Here is a 21,320-nt window from a genome sequence, read left to right as displayed (position 1 = left end):
GCAAGCACATTGACTACATTACTGTTGCCACAGCATTGATTTGCCTTACAATTTCATTCTACCCTCACTCGTGAACAAAACCCCAAGATACTTGAATTCCTCCACATGGGTAAGGACTCTCCTCCAAACACATTTTTTCCAGTGGATCACCATGGCCTCGCACTTGAAGGTGCCGATTCTCATCCATGCCATGTCACAATCAGTAGCAAACTGTCCCAGTGCGTGCTGAAGATCCATGTCCAATGAGATGCAGAGATGAAATCCTGTGGTCCCCTAACCAGAACCCCTCTGGCCCTAGGCTGCACCTAAAAATTCTGTCCATAGAAATTAGAAACAGAATCGGTGACAAAGAGAGAGTTAAACATGTATCTGGAACAAGTTTGACTTATTGTTGGCAATGCAAACCAGCGGACAGAAGAAAAAAAATCAGTTATGCAATTATTTTACTACTGAACATTAACAGTGAAGCACAGTGTGTGTGTGTGTGTGTTTGTATGTGCTTTCAATTTATACTGGTCTGCACTCTGTGTAGTAATTCAGTAGTAAAACAAAAAAAAATATATAGATTGTTATCTTGTCATTTAATATATCTATTTGCTTGGCCAGTCTTTGTTGCATTAGGTGACTTTTGTTGTTTGCAGTAAGAACCTTTGGTTTCCCAACAGTCCAAAGACATGGAATATAGGTGAATTGAATAAACTAAATAAGCTCTAATGTGTGAATAGAACAATGCACGTTTGTGTGTAATTAGCAGTTCATTCTGCTGCGGCGATCCCTGATAAAAGCAAGGAATAAGCCTGAAGAAAGTGAGCGAGTGGAACAGAAGAAATAAGAACCCAATGAACTTCTAAACCAGCAATTTATTAAGCAACCGATTCCTGTTTCATGCATCAGGCATGTTTCAAAGGGAGGTTTTTCATTTGGTGGAAAAATAAAGTGCACAATCTCAAAGGAGTAAAGGCTGCGGGGATGAGAGACATTCGACTATTTGTTTACAAACCACAGGGCTCCGCTCTTTTCCTCGGATCCTGCTGTGTGACTCCAGACACTCTTGACATTCCCTCAGCAAACTCAGACTTCCACACAGCTCTCTCTTTTTGAACTGTCACAATGAAGGACCTCCATCTCTGACATCATAATAATTCATCAAAGGAAGGGTACAAGCTAACAAGACCATTCAGCAGTTAGGAGACAACATGGACAACATGTTATCATATTAGGTTAAGTGTCCATGTTAGACCATGTTAACCATGAACATAAAAATATGGAAGACCCATTGGCTGCTCAACTGTACTCCGCCATATTGGTCATGACAACTTACCATAATTGTCTAATTTGGATGGTAGAAAAAACTAATTAACTATGGTTTATTGATGGTAAAATTGTAGCAACTGTTGGAATATGTAATCAATTCCATGCATGTTCAATAAAAAGGTCAGGAGAGGGTTTTTTCAATGTCAAAAATATTAGTAATTTATTGGATACAAATGAATGATTTGATTCACAGAATTTTGTTTTCCTCGATGCACTGCATGCGTTACATTCAGGATGTTGATTTTTGTGTGGACAAACAGCCAAACCTTGCAGAAAAAAAGTGTGGTTTTGAAAATACCAAGTGTTTATGTTTACAGGGCCCCAGTTCCTAGAGGGTCGCAGCCCTGTACAGTTTAGTTTCAACCCTAATTAAACACACATGATCAAACTAATTGAGTGCTTTAGGCTTGTTCAAGAGTTCACACTTAGCTCATGATTTATACATAGCTTGTTTGGCATGCAGTCCCGGGAGAGAGCCCTGAGCTCAAGGGATCCTCGAGGCCAGGGCTCCCCCCCTTTTGCAGGGCGAGTGGAGATTGAGCTCAGGTCTATCTCAAACTCCCCCGCTGCTGAGGCCAAGGCGAACTTCCTGAGAGTAAGACATTATAAAAAAAGGTTTAGGGTTGTTTTATCTATAAAATAGAGCACATTTGGATGGTGGGAGGAAACCGGGGAACCCGGGGGAAACCCACGCGGACACGGGGAGAACATGCAAACTCCACACAGAAATACCAGATGGCTCAGCGAGGACCCAACACCATTGGTATTCTTGCTGTGAGGCAACAGTGCTAGTCACTGGGCCACCGTGCCGCCCATTCTGGATAAAGGAGGAAGAAGGGGAGGAGGGGGGTTTCTTCCAGACGAAGATAGTTGTAGAAAGGAAATGAGGATATATATAGTGATTTGGGATCCTTTGATTGGAGGATCATAATTAGCTAATGTGGACCAGCTGGGTCAATCATGAGCACATGCTCCTCTCGAAATTAGTTTAAAATTAAACTTCACTTTGATACCTACATATATGTGCTTCAACACAGGGCTAAAACTAAACTTTGCAGAGCTGAGGCCCTGAGTTTGACACGCCTGATCTAAAGGACTGATGCTCAATTCTACCTGCTATCATAAAACCTCACATTCGGCCTAGATAAGAACAGGTGGACTAGAGAAAATGTTGGCAACTGCAGAAATCCCATTTTCCCCCATCTATACAAGTCCTAGGAAGATGATAATCTGAACATATGTCAAGTTTTTCACTTGCATGTCTTATTTTTATGTGCCGCTGTAAATTTCTCAAGCAAAATCTCACATTACATTTAGGACATGAAAAACATTTTTAGCCTGTTCCCCACTGCTACGTAGTAAATGGCTGATTTTTGTAGATGGCTGGTCCCCTTTTCTATTGGTCATTGGCAACTGCAAAAAATCCAATTTTTCCATCTATACATGTCCTAATAAGACGATAATCTAAACAGCATGTCTAAACATATAGGTTTTTCACTGGCATGCCTTCTTTTTATGTGCTGTTGTAAATCTTTCAAGTGTAATCTCACACTACATTTAGGAGATGAAACACTTTTGAGACTTAAAAGATGTTTTGTGTGTGTTCTTTTGGTCGTTCATTCATTTTCCTTTGGCTTAGTCTCTTATTTATCAGGGGTCGCAACAGCGGAATGAACCGCCAACAATTTGGGCATATGTTTTACCTAGTGGATGCCCTTCCAGCTGTAACCCAGTACTGGGAAACACCCATACACTCGCATTCACACACGTTACAGTACGACCAATTTTGTTTAACCCAATTTACTTAGAGCACGTCTTTGGACTGTGGGGGAAACCGGAGCTCCTAGAGGAAACCCACACGATCACAGAAACACCAACTGGCCCAGCCAGGACTCGAACCAGTGACCTTCTTGCTGTCGGGTAACAGTGCTTACAACTGAAAATTAAATTTTTAAGTTAGGTTTTTATGAAACTACATTTTTGTGTGGATGACAAGAGCTTCAACAAGTTAACTTCTTCAGAATTTGAATAATTTATTTCAACAATCTAGATTGTTAATTGTTGCCACAGGCTGGTTGACCAGCCTGGTTTTAGAGGTGTTTTGGCTATTTCCAGGCTGGTTTCCAGCCATTTCCAGCCTGGGGTCCGTTCTTCGTACGTGGATTACTCAGTTAGCTAAATTTGGTTATTGACAATTTGACATGATCCAGGATCGTTTCGTTCTTCAAAGCTGATCCGAGAGTTGTTGTCATAGCAACATTTCTTCTAGCTCAAACCTGATCGGAAGCAGGTTCAATTCATATAAACAGGATTAGATCGGCTCAGTTCAAGCAAAGATAATAGAGAAAGTATGTACCGAATTTTTATATTTTCTTACAGTAGTAGTTATATACACTAGGAAAAATAGTAAATATTTTTTAACTATATATATAAAGTTATAGTTATTAATAAAATAAATAAAGTTTTATATAATAATATCGATAGCCTCGATAATACCCTCGAAATGAAAGTACAAAGACTGCCACCTGGTGGTGCAAAGAGAAAACTTATTGATATGAACTTTTTAGATCGCTTTAGTACAATTTGTGTATGATGATAAAAAAGCACAATATGTGACTTTAAAAAAAAAGAAATTATACATTTATGCAGTCATAAACATGTTTTAATAGTTAATATGCCGGTGATTTGATGCTTCACAAAAGTTGCAGACGCCTTTACCAATATCAAAATGCTTTTGGAAACATCCAGTTATTCTTTACACCGATTTAAAAAAAAACGGCTACTATAATAAAGAAAATCTTTTCTAAATATAAACTAAATACATTGATTTGCATTGAAATACATGATGGATACTCTTGACGCATGAAAGTGGAAAGCCTGCAGCTCACAACAAATGTGGAAGGTTATTGCGTGTCATATTTAACAAGCCGTTTACTGCTAATTTGATGTAATTTTGCTCACATGGATAATTGAATATTATTCAGATGATGTCATTACGCTGCTGTGCCGTCAGCCAATCGCTGCATATCTGATCATGATTTCGAGGATCGATAGATCTGTCCTTCACAACACATGCAGCGATCTCAGATCAGTTTATCCAGACATTCTAATCTGATTCGCGAACTTGTTTGAAGAACCAAATTAGCGAGAGATCAGTTATCAAGATTGAAAGATCCAGGATCTGCCAGATCATCTTAGATCATTTAAGCGAGGTACGAAGAACGGACCCCTGGTCTTAGCTGGTAAAGCTGGAAAATGACCAGCTCAGTCCAGCTAAAATCAGCTTGACCTGGTTTGAGCTGGACATAGCTGGTTTTGGCTGGGCTTCCAGCCTGGCTAGGCTAATCAAGCTGGTTTTAGCTGACCAGCTAAGACCAGGCTGGAAATGGCTGGAAACCAGCCTGGAAATGGCCAAAACCCATCTAAAACCAGCCAACCAACCAAACAGCCTAGGCTGGTTTAAGCTGTTTTTTTCAATAGGGTGCCCCAAAAAAGCAGTGATTCTGCATATAATTTGCATATAGTGTGAGTATTTGAAGTTCGGAATCATATTCCTTTAGCTGAGATACATTTATGCAGATAAATGTAAATGGAACCATTTTCACAAATGAGATAGATATCCAATGAGAGAAAATGCATGAAGGGACCAGGTGGAAACAGGCACATTGTTACCGCCACAAATTCTCAGAACTTTTGTGTAGCTTATTCTAAATCATATATTCCCACTCGGATGGGGAAAAGGGTGGGAGAAAGTGTGAACACTTTATTTTATGATCTAACAAGTTTTAAAACCCTTGTTCAATTAACTATGGATGCAGATAAATTTCTAGTATGTTTGCAATCAGGAAACATAAACTGCAGAAATTAGCAGAGCCAAACAGAATCAATTTTTAAAATAGTTTTCAGAGCCACGCCATTTACTTTTTTTAGGAGTCAAACTACAAATAGCTTTAGAGTCTACTCCACAATAAACTCGAGAATGTATTTTAGAATGGACAAAATTGCATATTGTATGTTCGAAATAGCTTCAAACGCATCCAATCAATATGTTTGTGGTCACTTTGTTTATAAACAGAAATCTAAATCAAGCAAATCTGCATGCGAGTATGTAATTATCACTCCAAAACTGCAAATACTCCAACTTTAAACACCATTTTGAAGTGTGTGCTAGTCTTTTATCGGCATCTGACAGTTTGGCTCTTAAAGGCAGCAGCCATTTTAGATGTGGTCTGCGACATGTGAGCTTGCAAAGATATAAAGCCCGAGCTGGAATAAAGAAAATGTTTGACAGAAGTGAATACAGATGGAAAAAGCGAGTTACAAACTCATGTAAGTGCTGCCATATGTTGGTGTAAAGGGGTTGCTCAATCAGATCATCTAATCGCAGCACCTTGTATGTGATTTCTTTCTTGAATATTTGAATATGGCCATGGGAAAATGCTAGCAATACCTTAAAGGTCACAAGCCATAAAGACAAGTAGTTCTTCTGTCCCTGGAGATCTGATTCAGTGTGCAGCCATATAGAGATTGTTGCTCATAACTGAGCTTATTCTGATTTTAAAAACAGATTTGACAATCATTCAGTTCTGAATTTACTTTTACAGTATGTTTTACTTGAATTGATAGTTTAAAGATTGTTCTATCATCATATATTTTGGGAATGTAAGTATATTCAAGAATATTGGAAAGAAATACAGGAAGCTCTTATATATTATTATAATTAACATATAATTTAAAAAGATATACCTCTAGAATAGGGGTTTTCAAAGTGTGAGGCGCGCCTCCCCTGGGGGGCGCCAGAGCATGTCAGGGGAGGCGCGGGAAAAAATATTATATAATAAAAATATAATTATTAAGTTTAATTATTATATGTATTTTTATTATTTTTAAACGTTCTAATTAAACAAAGCTAAAAAAAATAATACGCCAAAAATAAGAAAATCTTTTTTATCCAGAAGGCCATAGCTGTGAATTCGCTTCTGTTTGGCAAGCCTGCCAATACAGGTATATGCCTGCTAATACAATGGATCGGTTTCTGAGACCCCCCGATTTAAAGCCTTCAAGTTCAGGGCTTAAACCCAAAAGACGACGATATGATGATCAGTATTTGAGTTTAGGATTTACGTGGACAGGACAAGCTGATGAACCACGACCTTTGTGTGTGGTTTGTCAAGAAATTTTGGCTAATGACAGCATGAGACTCACTAAATTTCGACTGTTTTGACTGGGACGGACAGTTCTTGGATCTGTTCTATTCATATTGAACCATCATCCTAGTTTTAAAAACGTTATATTAAAATACTTATTGCTCTGTAAATAATTGCACTTTCATGCAAATGATGATAAAAGTGAGTTAACAGTCTGACATCTGTCTGTGTCTTTATATATACTGTACATATATATACTGTACATATATATATATATATATATATATATATATATATATATATATATATATATATATATATATTGTGTGCATGTGTGTTTGAGAGGAGGGGAGCGCCAATGGATAAGTTGTGTCAAAAGGGAGGCCCACTGTCTTAGACTTTGAAAAACCCTGCTCTAGAAAGTAAATTATTATATTTTGGCTGTGTGGATCCAGATACAGTAACGGCAGACAATAAATACCTTATGCGTGTTCTCATGGTTGCCAGCAAAGAAAGCAATCACACGCAAATGGCTACAGCATTTGCGATCAACCCTTAGTAATTGGATAGATGCAACTATTGAGATCTATACGATGGAAAAAAATCACCTTTGTTGTCAATTTAAAGAAGGATATATTCCTGAGAAAATGGAGGAAATGGGTTGAATATATTTTAGTTAGAAGACCTGACTTTGTTGCTATAAATGAATAGAAGATGATGTTCTGATAGATAAATATGTTAATGTATGTACATGTACAGTATATGGTTACACTTATTCATATTATAATGTGTCCCCATGTGTATAATGAATATGGTCACTTGAGATTACTCTGGAAGGAATTATATTATGACATGTGTTCTAACCCTGGATGTAAATAGTGTTTTAATTTCCATTTATTTTATTTTTGATTTTTCCTATTATTTTTTACTTTTCTTCTCGCTTTATGTTATAATTTACAATATGTGAGTACTATTGTGTAGTAAATACACCTGACAATAATGTACGTAATTTTTATATCACCTAGGTTCACTTACTGAGATACCAATGTACCTTGAAATGCTGTATGATTGTACTCAATTAAATGTTCAATATAAACAAAGTTTAAAAAAAAGATTGTTTTATCATCATTTACTCACCTTGAAATTGAACTTTAATTTCTAACGTAACAAAACACAAGCAGAATTTTCACATGCATGCAACTTGCTGTTCTGTCCTGCTTCACTTATGTTGTATAGCCAGAGCTCTGTGAATGGTTGTGTTCCCCAGCATGAAAGTATGGACAAAACAAATGATGGCAGGATTGACTTTGCTTCAACTATTCATATTAGAAGAAAGGTAGTGGTGTTCTGTGTACAGTAGATCACTGAGCCTGTCAGCTGGGGGTTTTTATTCAATGAATACTTATTGTTCACTATAGCTATATTTGGTTTCTCCACACATGTAGTCTATAAGCTAGTCAATAAGTTACTGAAATGAAAAATCAAAGCATGCAAGACATCTGTATGCCATGTTTGCTTTGTTTAAAGAACACTCCTTGCTCTGCCTCTGCAGATGTTGTTGAGATTTCTGTCTTTGAGGTAGATTGTCAGGTAATATAATGGGTTTCCTCAAGTCATTTACAGGAACACAAATGAGCAACTCCCACTACATATATATTTTGTTCCCCAAAGAACATTTATTAAAAGGTTCTTCCCTTTTTTTATGTGAAGAATATTTTGTAAAAACTAAAGAAAAAACTAAATTTATGAGCTTAAATAAGTTTTAATTGACATGAGATTATTAATAATAATTGCTTATCTTTATATAGCTATTATTATGGACACTCAAAGCGCTTTATGCTGTGTTCACACCAGACGCGGAACGAGCGGATAAATCGCGCTATTCGCATGTAAATTGCCGCGTGAACATTTGAGTTTACTCGCTTCATTCATCGCTTCATTCATCGCTTCATTCGCCCGTCAAATCCACTTCAATCGCGTGTCAAATTCACTTCAGAACAGACGCGGATTCGCGTGATGATTCGCGTGATGGCAGGGCTTCTGTCTGCCCGGTGACTCTAGCTTCATAGCTAAATGGCTAACATGGACTTAATTAAGAAAATAAGAGTGTTAATATGCTTTATGGAGACTAAAAAACAGCGTCGATACGTTTAGGGTCCTGTATGAGTCCACTGTATCCTTTCAGATGTGCATCCAGCTCTGTGAGCTCATAAACTCCTCCAGAAACTGAACCTGGATGACGGAGACTTTCAGCGGTGCCTCTGATTGAGCCAAACCCAGTTTGATGACTTGTTGTCGGTGTCGCCTGGAGGATTTGCCCCTGGGACACCATCAACAGGTTCTACGTCACAATCACGCCCCCACAAGAGCAAGCTTCTGATTGGTTAACGCGGCGCGAATGTCCGCTGAAGTTCAGATTTTTGAACTCAAGGGATTAGCGCGAAACGCTCGTTAAGCGCGTCAAACGCTCAATTCGCCTCGCGCATATCACGATATTCGCACCGCGCAATTCGCGTCATTCGCTCCGCGTGTATCGGGCTGCAGGATGTCTATTCGCGCGTTTGCATAGACTTAACATGTAAATCACTCGCGCTTGACACGTGTTCCGCGTCTGGTATGAACACATCATTACACATTTTTGCGGGGTCATCCACCACCAGCATGCAGAATCTACCTGCATGACATGGGGGTGGTTAGGAGGCCATTATGGACTTAATTCTGGATTTTTTAATGACCACGACCTCTATTTAATCTAATCATATTCATCTGAAGACAATATAGAGTACCCATCAATATACTGGGTCATTAGGACCCACACAGACCACAGGCTGGTCTATCTGTAATACAACTTCCAGCAGCAACCTAGTTTTCCCAAGTGGTCTCCCATCCAGGTACTGACCGGGCGTAGCTTCAGTAGTCGACCATGTGAGACAGTGGTCACCAAACTTGTTCCTGGAGGGCCGGTGTCCTGCAGATTTTAGCTCCAGCCCTAATCAAACACACCTGAGCAAGCAAATCAAGCTCTTACTTGGTATACTTGAAACATCCAGGCAGGTGTGTTGAAGCAAGTTGGAGCTAAACCCTAAAGGGACACCGGCCCTCCAGGACCGAGATTGGTGACCCCTGATGTGAGAGATGCAGAGAGTTAGCTGTCGGCTGGTGATTAGGTGATTCCATATTGGTGGCTGCATTATTTAAATATATCAGATATCATTACTGAATTTGGTTTTAGAAGTGATACAAAAGACTTAAGTGACCTTCCTCCAGCGATAGTCGATGATGTCACTTAGGGTAAAGCTCCGTCTACGAGGCACCTATGCCCTGAAATGGAGTCTTTTTATTTAGTGGTGTGATTATTACTGAGAACACCCCTGAACTTGTAAAGTTTCTTTCACTAAAGACAGCACTACTGTTCTCATGTTGGCTTCAATCACAGGTTAAGGAGCTAGACGCATTTTCAGTCAGTGAATTGAGAGCCTGCCTGACCCCAGCCTGGCTATGTGCCAAAAAATTTCACCAGCAAGTGCTGCCTTTGGCTATGTGCTGTTCTCTCCTTTGGAATTAATGTTCACTCTTCGCACATCACTCTTTTTCACACAGAACATTGAAGTTCTGGGCAGCTCTCCACTGTTATGAAGCAGCGGAAGGGAAGTGTTGTGTCCAAACAGAGGCTGGGCCACTGGATAGTGGATGACATCAGTTTGGCAGTCACTAGGAGAGTCTTGTCCCTAGGGAGTAAAAGCTCACTCAAAGAGGATGTTGCCTCGCATAAGCGATGGCGCCTTTCTAACAGACATTTTAAAAGCTGTGGGCTGGGCAATACTTAGCAAGACTTTACAGTTTTAGAGTGGAGCCTCTTGCCTCCTGCTAGTTGTAGGGTAACACCAGGTAATCGCAAGAAAACTGGTTGGTGTCAACACTTGCTGTGACATTCAGGACTTGAATACTTTTTCAGCATACTGTCACGTACAGAATTATTAGTTTTAGCTTAGCTAAATAAAACTCCTTACAACACCTCCTTAAATTCCAAAATTTCCAAACAGGTAATACCAGTGCATTGTGGAAGTTAGATGGCAAGACTTTGGAGATGCTTGTGTATTCATGCTAGATCACGTGTCAAACTCCTGGAGGGCCGCAGCTCTGCAGTTTAGTTCCAATCCTAATTAAAAATACCTGATCAAACTAATAGAGTGCTTTAGGCCGTGTTTAATATCTACATGTAGGTGTGTTGAAGCAGGGCTGGAACTAAACTCTGCAGGGCTGCAGCCCTTCAGGAATTGAGTTTGACACCTCTGTTAGATGCTTGATGACATTGGCCCAAACATGTAATGTGGTTCAGCAGATGTGATGCTTTCCATATTCATAGACCTTGTTTTTAGCCAAGCAGAAATACTTTAAGGATGATTTTCACATGTGGCTGTTTATATACCCATGAAGAGATCAGCATAAAACTCAAGAGTGGATAGTCTCCTAGCATCTCTGTAAAAATCTCCTTCTGAAACCTTTATTTTTAAGTGTGTAGGGCACACCATACGGCGTTAATTTGGCCAAATCTTCTTTACTTCTATATGTTTTACCTGTATTTTAAGTTGGACACTTTATTACATTGTGTTATCAGAAATGTCTGGACTAGTAATGTGCGGATCGATACTAAAATATCAATATCTCCGATACCAGCTTTGGATGTTCTAGAAATTATTATCTTATGAAAACATCGAGATTTCAGTCAGTTGTAGCAAATATGTATTTTATTGGAAGTAGAAATACAGCGGAAATTAACCACAATTAGCCTAGTTTATCTGAAAAATGCCAACTTAGTCAGACTACTTGTTCTTCTGCCTGCAAAGTCATGTGCGTAATATGGCACTGTACAACAGCAGAGCACACTAGCTAGCCACTTAGTCAGCTGGCCTGGCACATGCGAAGTACTTGACTTCCATAAACTCAAACGATGTGGTTTATGACACGTGTAACAAAACAGTGAGGTACTGTGGTAATACCACAAACCTAATCAAACATCTACATAGAAATCACAAGACAGAATATGACAACATCATGAGGTGGTCAGACGAGGAGGAAAGTAGAGGTACAGGTGCTGCTAGGACAAGGCAGGCATCGCTTTCAGAGTCCTTAGGAGCAGCACCCTACTGAAAAAAAACAGCTTAAACCAGCCTAGGCTGGTTGGCTGCTTTTAGCTGGTCGACCAGGCTGGTTTTAGAGGGGTTTTTGCCATTTCCAGGCTGGTTTCCAGCCATTTCCAGCCTGGTATTAGCTGGTCAGGCTGGGAGATGACCAGCTAAAACCAGCTTGACCAGCCTAGCCAGGCTGGGAGCCCAGCCAAAACCAGCTATGTCCAGCTTAAACCAGACTGGTCAAGCTGGTTTTAGCTGGATTTAGCTGGTCATTTTCCAGCCTGACCAGCTAAGACCAGGCTGGAAATGGCTGGAAACCAGCCTGGAAATGGCCAAAACCCCTCTAAAACCAGCCTGGTCGACCAGCTAAAACCAGCCAACCAGCCTAGGCTGGTTTAAGCTGGATTTTTCAGCAGGGCAGGCTGGCACCATCCAGGTACAGAGGGAGAAAATGCGGCGATGTGGCTGTATAAGTGGTCTTGGGTGTTTTGTGAGAATGATAAAACAATGAAAAAAAGGTTCAAAACACTTTCATGAGAACCAGATTAAAATTTTACTAAACATAGAAGTATGAATGTTTTATTAAGATGTTCAGGCAGGCGTTTTAAGATATAAATGCTCAGATGCTGTCAATAAATATGTAAGTTGGCTTTTTTGTATGATAATTCTTCATCAATAAAAAAGAATAACCAGTAATATGGTTGTATTCAGTATAAAGTGACACTTTTAATTACACTACTTGATACTTTAATTTCCCAAACAGTCATTTTTGGGCAGTATCAGAATCGTATCGCCGATACTCGCCATCATTTTACTTGGAATCGAATCGGAAATCAGTGGTATCGCACATCACTACAGGACAATTGTTTGTTGTTTTGTTTTTCTTAGTTGGGCATGTTACATTTTCTGGTGAAAATTGAAGTTGTCGGATCTTTGATTGTGAAATACAGTACCTACCTCAGTGTGGTGAGCGACAGACACAAATACAAAACATTAGGTTGGCTGATAAACTGGATGACCTTGTGTTATTATATTAATGGGTTGTTAAACCTTGCAATTTCACAATTGATCAGATTCAAGTATTCCAGAGAGCTGAAAATAGTACATAATATGTAAGCATGGAACTTAACTGTAAAATAAAGGACTTCCAAAAAAAAAACATTCACTCAAAGGAACTAAACATTGTTGTTGTTGGCAATGCTGCAACCCCTATTTTGGAACCTTTTTTAAATTTTAATTTAATTGAACCAACCTGTTTGGAAAATAGACTCCTTAATGAACACCATCAGACGACTTTCTCAATACAACTTAATTGCTTTACAAAAAAAGTAAAAACATTTCATAGATGAGTGTTAACTTCCCAGAACTGTAATAACTTCAAACCGTTCCAGTTTTTGTAGCATCAGTCCTACTACAATGCTGTTTGTTCTTATGTGGTTTTGAGCTGACCGAGTGTTGAGTATTTTCACAGTAGAATGGATGGAGATTTTCCACTCAGATCTGTCAGCAGGGAATGAGTAAAAGTCTGCCTGGACCACGTCCACTAAAGGAAGATTCCAGATTAACGCTCTTGCCAATAATTTAATTCAGACCACATGTGCTGGACAGCAGAGAAAGGAAGATCATGAGCGAGAGGGACAACATAAGAAAGACAGCTACCGCATTTCTTGCTAGTGTTAAAAAAAGAGGCATAATTTTGAAAAACTCTGTGACTTCTTACACATTAAATTGCTTCATACTGACATTTTCACTGTGAAAGTCATACATTTTCACCCAAACAAGAGCTGAATGCTTGACAATAGAGAGCTCACTTATGTTGTAGAGTCAAGAGTTTCCTGTGCGTTTGGAAAATAAATCAGTACTTACATCAATAGCAGAGGAATCATGGAATGTTCTTGCAGCTCTGGACTGATGAGTCATTGATAATCCACACCATTAACAAACATGCATTGGTTGTTGTGGGAATCTCTTCTACAGGGTGGTCACGTCTCACTCACTTCACTTTTTTGTTCTTTAAAGTGGTGGCATTAACCAATGTGATTCATCATTTAAACTGCGTTTTTCGTTGCCAGTCTTGATGGAGTGGTTTGTGGCAAAACTAAAAATGGCCTTTTGTTGATTGTTGGTCTATTTAGAAAACAAAACTGTGGTCGCTCAATATGTTTACACTCCTTTAAGGGCCGGAACACACCAAGTCGACGCCAAGCAGCTAAGCTAGTGCAGATGAAAACCAACTGTGTTGAGTGTCAGCTCACTTCTGGTTTCATCTTGACCAAGGAGTTGCACATGAACACACCAAACCAATGGCAGCCGACTGAGAGTCTAAGTTTCTCACATCACAAAGGGAAACCAGTACATAAAATGTACACAAAGCGTGAAAAAAGCTACGTTTAGTACAATTATAACGGTACTTGGAGGGACACTGTACAAAGTATGCCAAATAGATGGCAGTATGCCACTGATGCGATCCAAGACCTGTGAAGAGATGATCCCAAGGTTTCCACAATCCCGGACCAGGCCGTATCCCGAACAGCTGAGGTGGGGGTCATAAAGGTGTAGAGAGCAAGCGTCTGATTCCTGTGACACTCCAAGGACAGCCAAGTCTTCACTGACGTCCAGCATTTTCCAGCTTCCACTGCCTAGTCTGCAGATCTGCACAAGATGTTTGGCCATAGGAGAAATAGTTGTGCCCAGCTGAGCCTGCTTTCTTTCGAGGTATTTATCCTTCACTTGTACCAATTGGTGAAGTTTTTCTCGGTGCTGTCGCCACTGACTTGCTTGGTTTGGGACTTGTGGAGCTGCGCATCGATGGATTTGCTCTTCATCGTTTGGACTCTCAGCAGTGAATATTAAACCACAAACTTAATCCCACCGCTCTTCAGGTACGTCGCACGCAGCTCACCCTCACCGCTCTTCACTTACTATTGCATGCAACTCGCTCCCACCGCTCTTCAGGTACATCGCACACACACGCCTTCACTGCTCTTCATTCTGTAGTTAATAACAAAAGATATACTACATGACCTTGCATTATTTCCATGTAACTTCTTGCGTGTTTGTTTGTGAGACATAGTTTGGACAAAGTTGTTGGCGATTCTTCCTATTGTAAAGTCATGCAGTGTTCCATCTTGCGGTGTAAACAAAGCAGCGACGAAATGCTACCCCTGATAGTCATGCAGTATGAAAACATCTGTGACATGACTACTTTTTAAAATTTTGCAGTCTGAATTCGGCTTGGTTTGTGGTATTTATTTATTAAGTGTTGTGCAAAGAATTACATTAAAATAATTGTTATTTGTCAACTACATGTCCCTGTAAATATCATTAGTGTGAAAAGGAACAAAAGTTGTTGGGTTCATATTGCTTGAAGCATTTATTTAAATAGAAACTGCAGTTTTTTGACACCATGTTTGCGGTGTTTCTATTGGACAGGTATGTTTTAAAATGTTTTAGTCAACTTTCGGTCGGGCTGTGAAGAGACATAGCAGGCTAAGCGTTGAGCTCCCCAAAGTTTACTTCATAACTCTGCAGAACTTGAAATCGACTAGAAATTTACTAGTAATGAGAGATGAGCAGAGGGGGTAAATCTAAAGATAAAAGAAAACCCAAAAAAAAACAATCTCAAAGCCTAAATCAGACCGAAACGGCAAACATGCAAGAAGGAGTGCACAATGATGATCAGAGAACTACAGATTCTGTATGCACAAATTTAAGATACATAAGTAAACAGATAAAGGAATTCGATAGCAAACTGAAAGGAGAGTTCGGCAGCCTCCAAAAGGAGCTCATGACACAGATGAAACGTGAATTGGATGAATTTAAAGAGTATACTAACAAGAGTATCATGACTATGGCTCCAGAAATAAACATGCAAGGCGTGAAAGTCAATAGCCCCTTTCGCACAGTGATAGCGGTATATATCTGGAAAACTTCCGGAACGACTTTACCAGTATATTCAAAAAAGTGCTATTCACACAGGCGAGGACGTTACGAATTTTTTCAGAAAAGACCGTTCACACATCCATTCCAAAATACCGGTAAATTCTGACATCATTAACCAGAAATGAGCTTTAAACGGCTGGCTACATTTGACTACATTACAAACTCTGTGGATGGATCAGTATTCTGAACAATTTCGATGAAAACATAGAGAAAAGCTTTTACATGTCGAGATGTTTATAATATGTGTGCGTGCTGGCGCTCACAGGCTGTTTCACAGACACACTCCAAGCTTGAAGGTAAACAAACAGCAGCTTATCATAAGTATCTTATCGATTATTATTTACAAACTTGGCATTAAGAAGAACATATAAACGTTATCTTACTAACTTCTAGCAGCTAAATGTGTCTGGAAAGATATTCTAAGGCTTTTATTCTTATAAACCGCGCCAACGTAAATGCGACTGACTGTTTGGATTGGCTAAAGCAGACATCAGCACGTTTTAGACGTGCACGCGCTCTTTCCGGCAATCTTCCTTCTGCATTCACACAGCGCCACATTCCGGCAAATGACCTGTAATGTTACAACTTCTCTTTTCGGAAAATAGCCAGAACGAATTTACCGGTATTTTCAAAAAGGACCCGTTCACACATATAGACCTTTTTGGAAAATTGCCCAATAGTATCTGGATGCAGCCTTTATGATGCAAGCTGAGACTGTATCACTCAGCGATGCAATTTCAGAGACAATGCACTCAAATGGAGCTAGCGACGTCACTGTGACGGGTAGTGTTAGGGGTGGGCTTAGGTGAGCCTATTAAAAAGCATTGGATGCAGCCCAGATTGCACTGCACCAGGTCTGCAGCCAGACCCCTCTCAAATTGCCGGTAATTTTCTGGAAAGGTCTGTATGTGTGAAAGGGGCTAATGTCCCTTTGGTGCGAGTGGAAAAAATTGAGTGCTGGAGTTCTGAGACTGATTATTTATTACAGGAATTTGCACAAGAACACAGAAAATGATTGAGAAGTTGATTAACCTCAAGTCACGGCCTAGAAAAAATTGCTTGCATATCTTTGGAGTCCCAAAAGATGTAGAAAAAAAGATCCATGGCCCAGTTTATTGAGGAATTTATTCGAAGAGAATAATTCCAACGAGCCTGTGTTGGTAATTAGTTTGACGCAAGTACCAAATTCAGATTATTTACATATCTTTTTAAATAGTATATTAGCCTAAATGATGTATTGTGTTTTGCATTAACTGGATTTTCCTACGTTCTCAGGTCTGACAAATCTTTCACCGAATGAACCCACTGAATCTGTCGGAGCAATTATGAATCAACATGTGACGCACTGAACTGAAAGTTATCATTACTTTCTGCAATCCGTTGTACTTTGCACAGTCACTTTCTTGTGCAAAATCCCTCAGCATAATGCTACAGTGTTCTGCGTGTTTGCCAGACAGTTGTTGACAGTTGCCAAAAGGTGTTTTGTTTGGTTATATATCACTTTTCTTTAAAGTGCTTTAGTTATTTTCTAGTCATTTTCAAGGATAATTTTAGGGTCTACCAGGATATATTCGCCTCACAGTAAGAAGGTCACTGTTTGGAGTCTCAGCTGGGCCAGTTGGCAAAATGGAAAGAAATCCACACATCGCGGTTGTTTTGCTTTTACTGGATCTTTTGTTTTTGGACATACAGAAAGCGTTCAAAAAACATTCCGAATGTTTTTGGACGAGACAAGCAGACATTATACATAATTTGCATGTGTGATACACACACACTCAAACACACAAATGAATGTTAGCAAAACTACAGTTTGTTGTACTGTAGGCTGTTCTCTTTCGTTATTTAGTAGGATTGCATTCATACTAGAAGTGAACCGGACCAGAGTTCGCCAGAACTGTACCCCAGACCACCTCTTTCAGGCGGACTTGGGTACAGTTCTTGGTTGCGCACTCGAGTTCACACAAGAGACATGTTCACACAAGCTAAACCTACCATACTCAGACATCAAATGACCACTAGTGTGGACCAAAAGTGCTAGTGTTAAAGCACCCTGAGAATGTTGGGGTGTTTCCCATTAATGGGTTGCGGCTGGAAGGGCATCCACTGCGTAAAACATATGCTGGAATAGTTGGCGGTTCATTCTGTTGTAGCGATTAAATAAAGGACTAGGCCGAAGAAAAAATTAATGAAGGTGATTAGCAAATTGATTGATTCCCAGTCAATCAAATCAGATAGAAAAATTGCATCTGACCTCAAACTGAAACTGACATCAAAACACTGACATTAAAACATTACAGTGTGGAAACATTAAAAGTGTCCAAGAAGAGGCAACATCAGACATAATAAACACGTCTGTTTTCTACTGTATGACTAAAATTAACAATAGATTGAAACGTTAACTAAATGAACTACAGAATGTTACGTTTTCAGACTCTCGCTTGGTTTTTGGCTGGCTGGACATTAACTTTTTCCACCTCTTTTTAATTGAATTATATTTTAATGTGCAGTGTTAAAGATTTATTTATGATACTTGAAATGATTTTGGAATTTACTGATCAAACACCCTTTATTTTTTCCCCACACCATTCTAGACCGCCATCGGTGTGTAATTGATGTACTTCATTTCCAGTACAATATCAACCTTCAGGTAGCAGCCAGACTGAATCAATCCCGTATGAATTCTGATGATTGAGAAATCACTATCAATAAATGAATGGCTGACAGAACATTTCAGACACACTATAATTTAGCAGAATCATTGGAAACGTCTCATTATTCACAGACTAGTGGTAACATATGAGCACAGGCATCCAGAAACGGTTATATCTCTTTGCTTTTGACATTTTTGAGTGAGAGGAGCCCATTGATGGCTTCCACTCCAAAGGAAATATGTGTTGCTCTCAAGTGTGAAGCAATCATTACTTCAAAATCCAGAGGTGATGACGGGTCTTTTCATGTCATCTCCAAAATATATAATAATAATAATAATAATAGATAAATAATTATGACAATTGAGATTTGAACCGCACACATCTCAATTCCACAAATAGTCAGTTATCACACTGATGAAATTTCAATACGTAAAATTACTTTTACTGAAAGATATTATTGCGAATAATATTGACTTGCATTTCAACGAGTCAGTTGTTGATTCATAACCGCGCTGAAAGTTTTAGTGAGTTCATTCGGTGAAAGATTCATCAGACATGAGTGCAAATGACCCTGTGTCCCAGTCATGCTATTCATCCTGATTTGAGAGATTAAAATAAGTGTTTGTTAAAGCAAGTATGCCAAAAATCCCCCAATGGCAAAATATGTCTCATAAACTTTTAAAGTATAAATTCATGGACACTTTAACAGCTAATATCACACAACCAACTGGACTTTAAAAGAGAATTCATTCCAGAGCTGCAAATAAGAGTAACATAACTACAAATGTAGCGTGTTTGTGAAATCAATTGTTAAAGTTATAGATTACCCAAAAATTTAGTTTCCGTAAAATACCGGACAAGCGACTTAATTAAACTAAGGGGTATAAATACACAAGGACATGATGACACTGATGATACACAGGGGAGGAACACGGGTGGAACAAATAAACATAAGGAAACAGTGGGAAATAGAACAAAAGAGCACATGAGGAAGGTCACATGATGAAAACATAAGCACATGGATACAGAACCTGTCATTACCCCCCTAACTCCCCCAACAGAATAGGGCGTGATAGGGGGCAGTCAGGGAAGAGTCTTAAGAGGGAGGAGCCAGGAGATGAGCCAACCATGGGAGACGCTGTAGCTGGAGCCCAGGGAGGAGACAGAGAGCCGTTGGGTGAAGGTGACGTTGAGGTCCTGGAGGGCCATCACAGATCTGGAATCCCACAGTGGAGCAAAACCAACAGAGAACCAAGGCATAGCTGGAGGGAAGGAAGTCAACGTAGCTTGCAGGATGAATGGACTAGGCACAGCCAGAGGAGTGGAGTCCAGAGATGGAGGCAGGGCAACGACTGATCAAGGAGCCTGGTGAAGCTAGTGGGCTGATAGCCCATGGAGGAGATGAGGGAGGAGAGAGCCAATATGAAGCCATAGGGTCAGAGGGCTGAGGCGGAGTCCGTAGCTCAGAGGGCGGAGATGACTTCGGACGACAACCTCTGGTTGGCGAAGCAGGGAGGCAGGCCCTCAGTGAGACCTCCTCTCCTGAAGATGGAGGGTGAGTTGGGGGACTGGCTAAATGTAGCAGCGCAGGAGTTGGCTGTTGTCGATGATATCAGTGGAGGTAAAGAGGCTGGGTTGGGTGGGATGCTGCTCGTGACCCTGGAGCTATCGTCCTTCGGGATCAACGGGGCAGGAAGGCTGGGAACAGCGGGAGGGTTGTGACTTTGCTCCAGAAGTCAGTGAGCAGCATATAGTGGTCCATTACTACAGATTTCTGGCAACAGGAGATTCTTATTGAACATTTGCATTTAGCTACAGGGTTGGGTTCTCTACTGTGGTGGGCATTGTCAAAGAGGTGTGTGAACCGCTCTGGTCATGTCTTGTTGGGGAGTACATGCTATTTTCTGGAAAAGATGAATGGAAGACCATTGCAGAGGACTTCCAGGAAAAGTAAAATCTTCCAAACTGCATTGGAGCAATCGACGGCAAACAGTGGCTCTCAGTTCCACAATTATAAAGGTTCTTTCTTCATTGTCCTCCCGGTTGTCGTAAGTGCCAGATATTGGTTTAGAATGATTGATGTGGGGAAATATGGTAGGAGCAGTGATGGAGGTACACTCTAATCAACCTTTGGCCAAGCACTTAAGCATGATGCTTCAAACCTTCCACCAGATACATCTTTTCTGGGAGCTGAAGAAGCCATGCCCTTTGTTTACGTTGCAGATGAAGCCTTTCCGCTGCAGAGGAACATGATGAGGCTATTCCTTGGACCAAACCTGTCATCTGAGCAGCGAATTTATAAGTATCGCCTGTCTTGAGCCCAGAGGATGGTAGAATATGCTTTTGGCATCCTGGCCTCACAGTGGCGGCTATACAAAGTTCTCGGAGTCTCACCTTAAGTTGCCGAAATCATGTTTTATAGAGATACGGAATGATTTTAAGAAAGTGTTTGGTGCATATGTGCCCGAAGGCTTTCCCTAATCAAATATAAAACCAATCCAATAATATCTCCCTGATCACAGGGCAACCATTAGATGATTGTAATGATGCTTAGAGCTGGAAAGAGCAGCAAGTTTCCTTTTCTTGAGTTCTGAGAAGCAAAACTCTTCACTATCTTCACTGTATCTGCTCTGTTCTGATGTTTCTCCTGCATCTGCAAGGAATGCATGAAAGAACGACTCCCACAGCATGAGCCAAAAGATAAAAATCCCAAAAATCCAGCCGTTATGGAGTTATCTATCAGCTTCAGCCCTGACAGCTTTACTATCCTGTTTCTCACTTTTAAAGAACAAACTGAAAGTGGCAGAGGTGATAAGGCTTGTTTAAAATACCATTTTACTACCACTCAAAATGATTAGCCTTTAAGTGGAATTTTATTTATTTAAACATTTCCCAAGTGTTACATAACAGAGATTTTAGAACACATTTTTCAACAATATTCATTCTAGCTAACTTCTTTTGTCTTTGCTAGGGTGACGATGCATATTCTTTTCTACTTATATTACAAGATACTAGTATTCAGCTTTAAGAGCAATTTAAGACTTAATTAGGTTAATAATTTTGACCTTAAAATTTACTTATTTAAAAAAAAAACTACTTTTAATTACAGCCGAACTAAAAGTAATAAGACTTTC

Source organism: Danio rerio, chromosome 17 (assembly GCF_049306965.1).
Source record: "Danio rerio strain Tuebingen ecotype United States chromosome 17, GRCz12tu, whole genome shotgun sequence".
Taxonomy (NCBI): Eukaryota; Metazoa; Chordata; class Actinopteri; order Cypriniformes; family Danionidae; genus Danio; species Danio rerio.
Note: the sequence above shows the minus strand (reverse complement) of the source record.